The following is a 6,321-nucleotide window of genomic DNA, read 5'->3' as shown; positions in this document are numbered from 1 at the left end:
CGTCAAATCTACCGAACCAGTTAGAAGAGGTTCCACCAGTGGACCCGGAAAGCAGGCCACACTTACAGAAGAGGTTCCAAAAATTTTTGAAACCCACCACTGGTGAGTGTGTAATGTTCCGCAGTTATCTATGCATTAATAATGATCTAGTAATATTTCCTTATACATTTTACATAATTACATAATTGGTGTTTTCTTTCATACTTTGGATTTCTAATTTTTATTTCCGTTAGTTGGCAATTGCTAAAACCAATCCCACGTGAAAAAGTATTCAAAGCCTTCTTGATTTTAATTGTCAATTTATTTATTCCTGCACATTATAATATTTATTCATTTACATATCTCTGTTTTTCCACTGTTGTGCAAACACAATTCCAGCAGCTGCTAACATGTGTAAAATTAAATATATATTATACTCCCTTTCAAATAGCCAACAAAATATTTCTGGTTTTAATTCCATATCTTGCTTTACGATTGCTTCTAACCACTAACTTCTGAATAGCTACTTGGACCGACCTAAGTACTAATTCATAATTTCATATCCGGTCACATGGGTGGCAAGCCACTCCCATCCGGTCACATGTGCAGCAAGCCACTCCTATCCGGTCACATGGGTGGCAAGCCACTCCCACAAAGGAGGCCACACCCACAGAGTAGGTTCCAACAATTTTTGAAACCCACCACTGGGCTCCACCCACCCACCTAGGTGCTTCTGTGCCTGCTCATAAGCATTGTGCAAGCGCACGTGGGAGCATGCCTGAACCAGTAGTAAAAATATTGGCAACCCACCACTGCTTCATACATATCTTGCCTTTTTCTCCAAGGATTGTACCCACTTTTGAACTAAGGAGTAGACTGTATTTCTTCCTACTGTGCTAAAACCAACTCCCCAAAATAGACAGTTCCAGAACAACAGCAACAAAAAGTGGACAGGGTCAGGACAAAACATAAATTAGATCTCATTGAAATGCACATAGGTTTCGAAATAAATTAAATCCAGGCTGTGTGACTATTTAGCAGTCATGTAGAGATTTTTTTCCTTTTGTTTCCTAAAGACATCTCTCTCTTGGGAAAGGCTACGGAGGCTACACCCCAAGTTTATAGGGGAACTTACATAGCTCTGGCATTTTAGATTGTACACACTCCCCTCCCTAGTATGCTGTGGTCATTGATTTATATAAGTGGTAAGATTTGTCTTTTGGCAAGATGGGAGGAGATGACACTCTCTTTCTATTGGCATTCCAGTAAATAACCTGAGCAACTTAAATAAAAAGGAGTCTCTCTCTCTGTCTCTATTTATCTGTCTAGATATCTAGACATCATTTGCCTTTTTAATGCAGTGTGCATTTACCCTTCAGGAAAGACCATATAGTCTCATTTTTTAGGGAAAATATCCAATCATTGTATCGATTTTTCCATTATAAGGTATAACAGAAAATATAGTTTATGGTCACTTCAGATCTTCCCCAGAATACTTATTCTGGTGTTTTGGGTTTAATTCAAATTTTATGTAGGGATCAAGAAAAATTGTCAAATTCTTAAGTAATTGAATTCAATCTGCTTTTTCAGAGACACAGTGCTACCAACTGATTCAAAACACCTCTGTTAAATTCACCTACCTCTTATCTTCTGAGTTTTTTTTTCATCTAGTCGTAACTGCTTCCTTTTCTTTTTTAAATTAATATCTTTATTTGGTGTAACAAAACAATATTTAACCTTCAAATGAAGAATCTAAAAAAATAAACGGACAAACTAAAGACTCAAACTGAGCCTGGGTAGGGGGAACCCTATCTAATATTTTATATTTATCAATAGTCACTTATTTACCAATGAATTCACTCCTATAATATAAACACTTTATTATTGTGAGATATCACAAAATATCTGCTATAATAATTCATACTGCTGTATCCTTTGGTAGAAAGCCTGCCTTTTCCAAAGCAGATGCATCATACATTTTTAACAACTATTCCTGGATATTTGAAATAATATCATTTTTCCAATTTCTTAATATAATTCATTTTTGCCACTCGCAATGTTTGATCCAACCACAATTGCTCATAAAGTCAAATTCCGAAGCTTTAGCATATAATTCAAGATTACATTAACACCTATAACATTTTTTTTAGATGGATTGATTATATTCAAAATAAATATGGGACTAAGAAACTCCAGATAGCTTATGATTGAATCAGCAAGGAATGATATAACCTTTTTAGAGTTAGCTTAACAAAAGGAGAGTTAAAGTACAAGTGAGGAAAGATGCTAAAGTCTGTTAGTTTATTTTAGAATATAGTTGTTAAAGATTTATACCCTGTATTTGCTCTGGGAGGTCGGGGGGGAGGGGAGATCGGGGGGGAGGTGGGGGGAGGTGGGTTTGGGTGGGGGAGCGGAGGTAAATATTTGTAAAACCTTTTTAAAACTTTTAATAAAAAAACACCTGTAGCATTTTTATTTTTTCACATACATTTCCTGGTGTAAATTAATATATATTCTCAAAAGAATTCTACAGTAAATAATCACACGAACATATTATGTGTGTCCGTCTGGCAGACAGACAATAATGGAGTGATTTCCTTTGGTATGACACTTTCCAAATTTGGACTTATTCCTGATCTTTTATGGATGACCCCTTATTACCCCTTATTACCCCATTTTGAGGTCTGTACTCCTACAGGGGAACAAATCTTCTTACACTTTGTACTTGCAAAACATCAATCCATCCATCCCTGAGATCCCTTTCACTGCTACCTGGGCCTTTATTGGTACTTGGGCCAACATGGCTTAAAGGTAAAGGTTCCCCTCGCACATATGTGCTAGTCGTTCCTGACTCTAGGGGGGTGGTGCTCATCTCTGTTTCTAAGCCGAAGAGCCAGCGCTGTCCGAAGACATCTCCATGGTCATGTGGCCGGCATGACTAAATGCCAAAGGCACACAAAACACTGTTACCTTCCCACCAAAGGTGGTTCCTATTTTTCTACTTGCATTTTTACATGCTTTCGAAATGCTAGGTTTGCAGAAGCGGGGACGAGTAATGGGAGCTCACTCCATTATGCGGCGCTAGGGATTCGAACCACCAAACTGCCGACCTTTCTGATCAACAAGTTCAGCATCTTAGCCATGAGCCACCACATCCCTAATGTGGCCTATTGCGGATCAAAAAAAAAGAGATAGGTCTCATTGCCTTGGCATATTTAACAAGGTGAGTGAAAGATTTACCTGCATTTGCGCAACATGCTGAATTTGGTTAATTATAACCATAGCTAGTTAGTTTTTTGATGACTTAATCCATTGGGAGAATCAAGGCTCTTTAGTTAGTTTGTGGTTCAATGTAACACCCCCCCCCCAGAGTCCTCCCTTTCCGACAAAGTCCTGTAGGATGCCGTCCAAGCTGAAAATGGAGCATGGGGGGGGTGGCGCACACAGCTCCCCATGCCCGTTTCGCCACCATCACCAGCCAGCCCGCAGAGGAGAACTACAATGCTGATCTGGCCCTCAAAGAAATCCAGTTTGACACCCCTGTCCTAGATACTTTGGAACTGGTTCTCCATGTGTCACAGGAAAGAAAGAGAAGAGAAGGGATGATATGCCTAAGCACACACCTGGCAAGATAAAAATGTTTATTTTGCTGAGATTCTCAGTTCGACCTGGAAAAAAAATATCTGAGCTCTCCTGATTTGCTAGGATGGGAAAGAGTGCAGATCGATTCCAAGTGAAACAGATACCGATCTGAGCGAGTTTCCTCTCTCTCACTGGCAACAAGAAATGAAACCCACTTTATGCTTAGAGGTGCAATTTTCATTTTTCATAACGAAGTGGTAGCCTTATAAAAGAACCTCCAGAACTAAATTGCTGAGGATCCATCTCTTAAATTAAACCCAAGAGATTCCCTTACTGAGGCTACTTGGGGGAAGAAACATTTGTTTGTGTACAATCTCCTGAACACAAGTGCCAATATACTGCAGACTCATTGCCCTCTATAAAAGCAAAGAGCTACGGTCTCCCCTTTGTTCTTGCTGCAGGTCAATACTTTCCAGGGTGTTTTAACCAATGATGGAGAACTATAGTTTGTCATGTTCAACTCTGCAGATATTCAGTGAACCAGGAATCCCAGCTCAGGTAGGTCTGGAGAAGCACTAATTCAGAAGATCCCATTTGATTAACAGAATGTATTGTTCTCTCCCAAAATCAATATTTAGAATAAAAGTATTTTACTTATTTATAAAAAAAATATTAATATCTCTCTCTATAAAAATGGCTGTGTGTGTGTGTGTGTGTTGCAGCATAAGTCTGTGACGCCTCAAGCAATTTCAATCAAACTTGGTACACAGATGTCTTACTCTCTGGAAACAAATAATGTTGGAGTAAGACACCCCTAACATCCCTTGGGGTGTGTGCTCTGTTATGATACAGCCTGTTGTGCCTTCAAATGTTTTCTACTGTACTGCCATAAAATGGCTTCTACTGTAGAGCGCAGTGGAGTTGCCATGGTAACGGCTTCACAGTACTCCACAAGGGGGCTCCCTCTGGTAAGGGGGAAAATCCAACATTAAAAATTACATTTGGTCCGGACATTTTCCCCCTATAAATAAATACCCGGACAATGCCAGGTTATCAACTAGTTAATAATAAAAGACAAGACAAGAAACAATTGATGGACACTAATCAAGGAGAGAAGCAACCTGGAATTAAGGAGAAACTTCCTAACAGTGAGAACAATTAACAAGTGGAAACAGTTTGCCTTCAGAAATTGTGGGTTCTCCATCACTGGAGGTTTTTAAGAAGAGACTGGACAGAACAGATTTGTTTAGAATGGTATAAGGTCTCCTGCTTGAGCAGGGGGGTGGACTAGAAGACCTCCAAGATCCCTTTCAGCTCTATTCTGACTGATTAATATATGTACCTTTAGATCAGTGTTTCTCAACCTTGGCAACTTTAAGATGTATAGGCATCAACTCCCAGAATTCCCTAGCCAGCAATCACATTTAAGGCTTAGAATTTAGAAATGGGTGTGTGGTATCAATACTTGCTAGCTGTTCTAATATGCATTCGTTCCTTATTTTACTTTCTTGGAGTATTAAGGTCTTCCTCAAGGAGAAATAATGCTCTGTAATGAATTTTGTCTCATGACTTTTTCTCTGCAATTATCCCCAGTATTGAAGCAAGTAGAAACCAAAGTCCACCTGGTGCCACAGGAAGCTTCTGGTTCGATGCACATTGTCCCCTGGTTGACTTAACTGTGGAAGACCATGGTCCTCAACAGTGGTGGGATTCAAAAAATTTTACTACCTGTTTTGTGGGCATGGCTTGCTGGGCATGGCAGGGGAAGGTTACTGCAAAATCTCCATTTCCTCCCAATCAGCTGGAACTCGGGAGGCAGAGAATAGATGGGGGCAGGGCCAGCCAGAGGTGAGATTTACCAGTTCTCCGAACTACTCAAAATTTCTGCTACCGGTTCTCCAGAACCAGTCAGAACCTGCTGAATGCCACCTATGGTCCTCAATCATCATTCCCAAGTGTTGTGTGTGAGAAGAGGTGTGTTGTGGCAAAGCACTTGTGTCAGAAGCACCGAGGCACTTCCAAGTTGAAAGGATTAGCGAGTGGCATCGTTGTTGCCCGCAGGACATCCAGCTGGGGCCTCCTTTCATATCTCTGGCAGCAGCTAGAGTGAAGGATGGGAACGGAGCTCAACCTCGCCCCACGGCAGCACTTGAGTCTCAAATGCAGGCTTGCTAACTTCCTACCGAGTGTCGTTACCACGTGAGCCACCGTGCTCCTTAAGGTGTGCTGTTAGACCTTAAGTAAACAATTCAGAGCCGTATTGGATTCTTCATCTGCAAAAATGTCAGAGAATGTCAGTAGGGAAATCATTTCTGGCCGAACAGCAATCCATACAGCTGGTAATAAGCTGGCAGTTTTCACACCAGGGAGCTCCAGACCTGACCTGTGATTGATATTTAGAAGAATCTTCAATTTCAATCCTCTCCCCAAAACGAGAATGCCGAGATTACTAACTGCAGTCATGTACTGTATATGCAAGAGCTTTGGATTTAAACTCTTAGGAACATTGAAGAGAATGCCCCGAAGATCGCTAGATGCTATAGCTGTTTCATATTCCACAGGGTGGCAGCCTTGGACATCATTTTCCACACTATACTTCTCACAAGGTCCATCTAAGAACTTTTGCATTTGGTGGCTCCACTGTTCAGATAATAATATTTGATTCCCTCCCTTCTAGGAGTACCTGTCCTGGTGACGCAACCTTCTTTTGCAATAGGGGCTCACCGATTCCCATTGAAGAGAAAACTAGAATTATCTGAA

This window comes from Thamnophis sirtalis, unplaced genomic scaffold, assembly GCF_051295495.1.
Source record: "Thamnophis sirtalis isolate CommonGarterSnake01/CBP01778 unplaced genomic scaffold, rThaSir2_p1.2 scaffold_13, whole genome shotgun sequence".
In the NCBI taxonomy this organism is placed as follows: domain Eukaryota; kingdom Metazoa; phylum Chordata; class Lepidosauria; order Squamata; family Natricidae; genus Thamnophis; species Thamnophis sirtalis.
Note: the sequence above shows the minus strand (reverse complement) of the source record.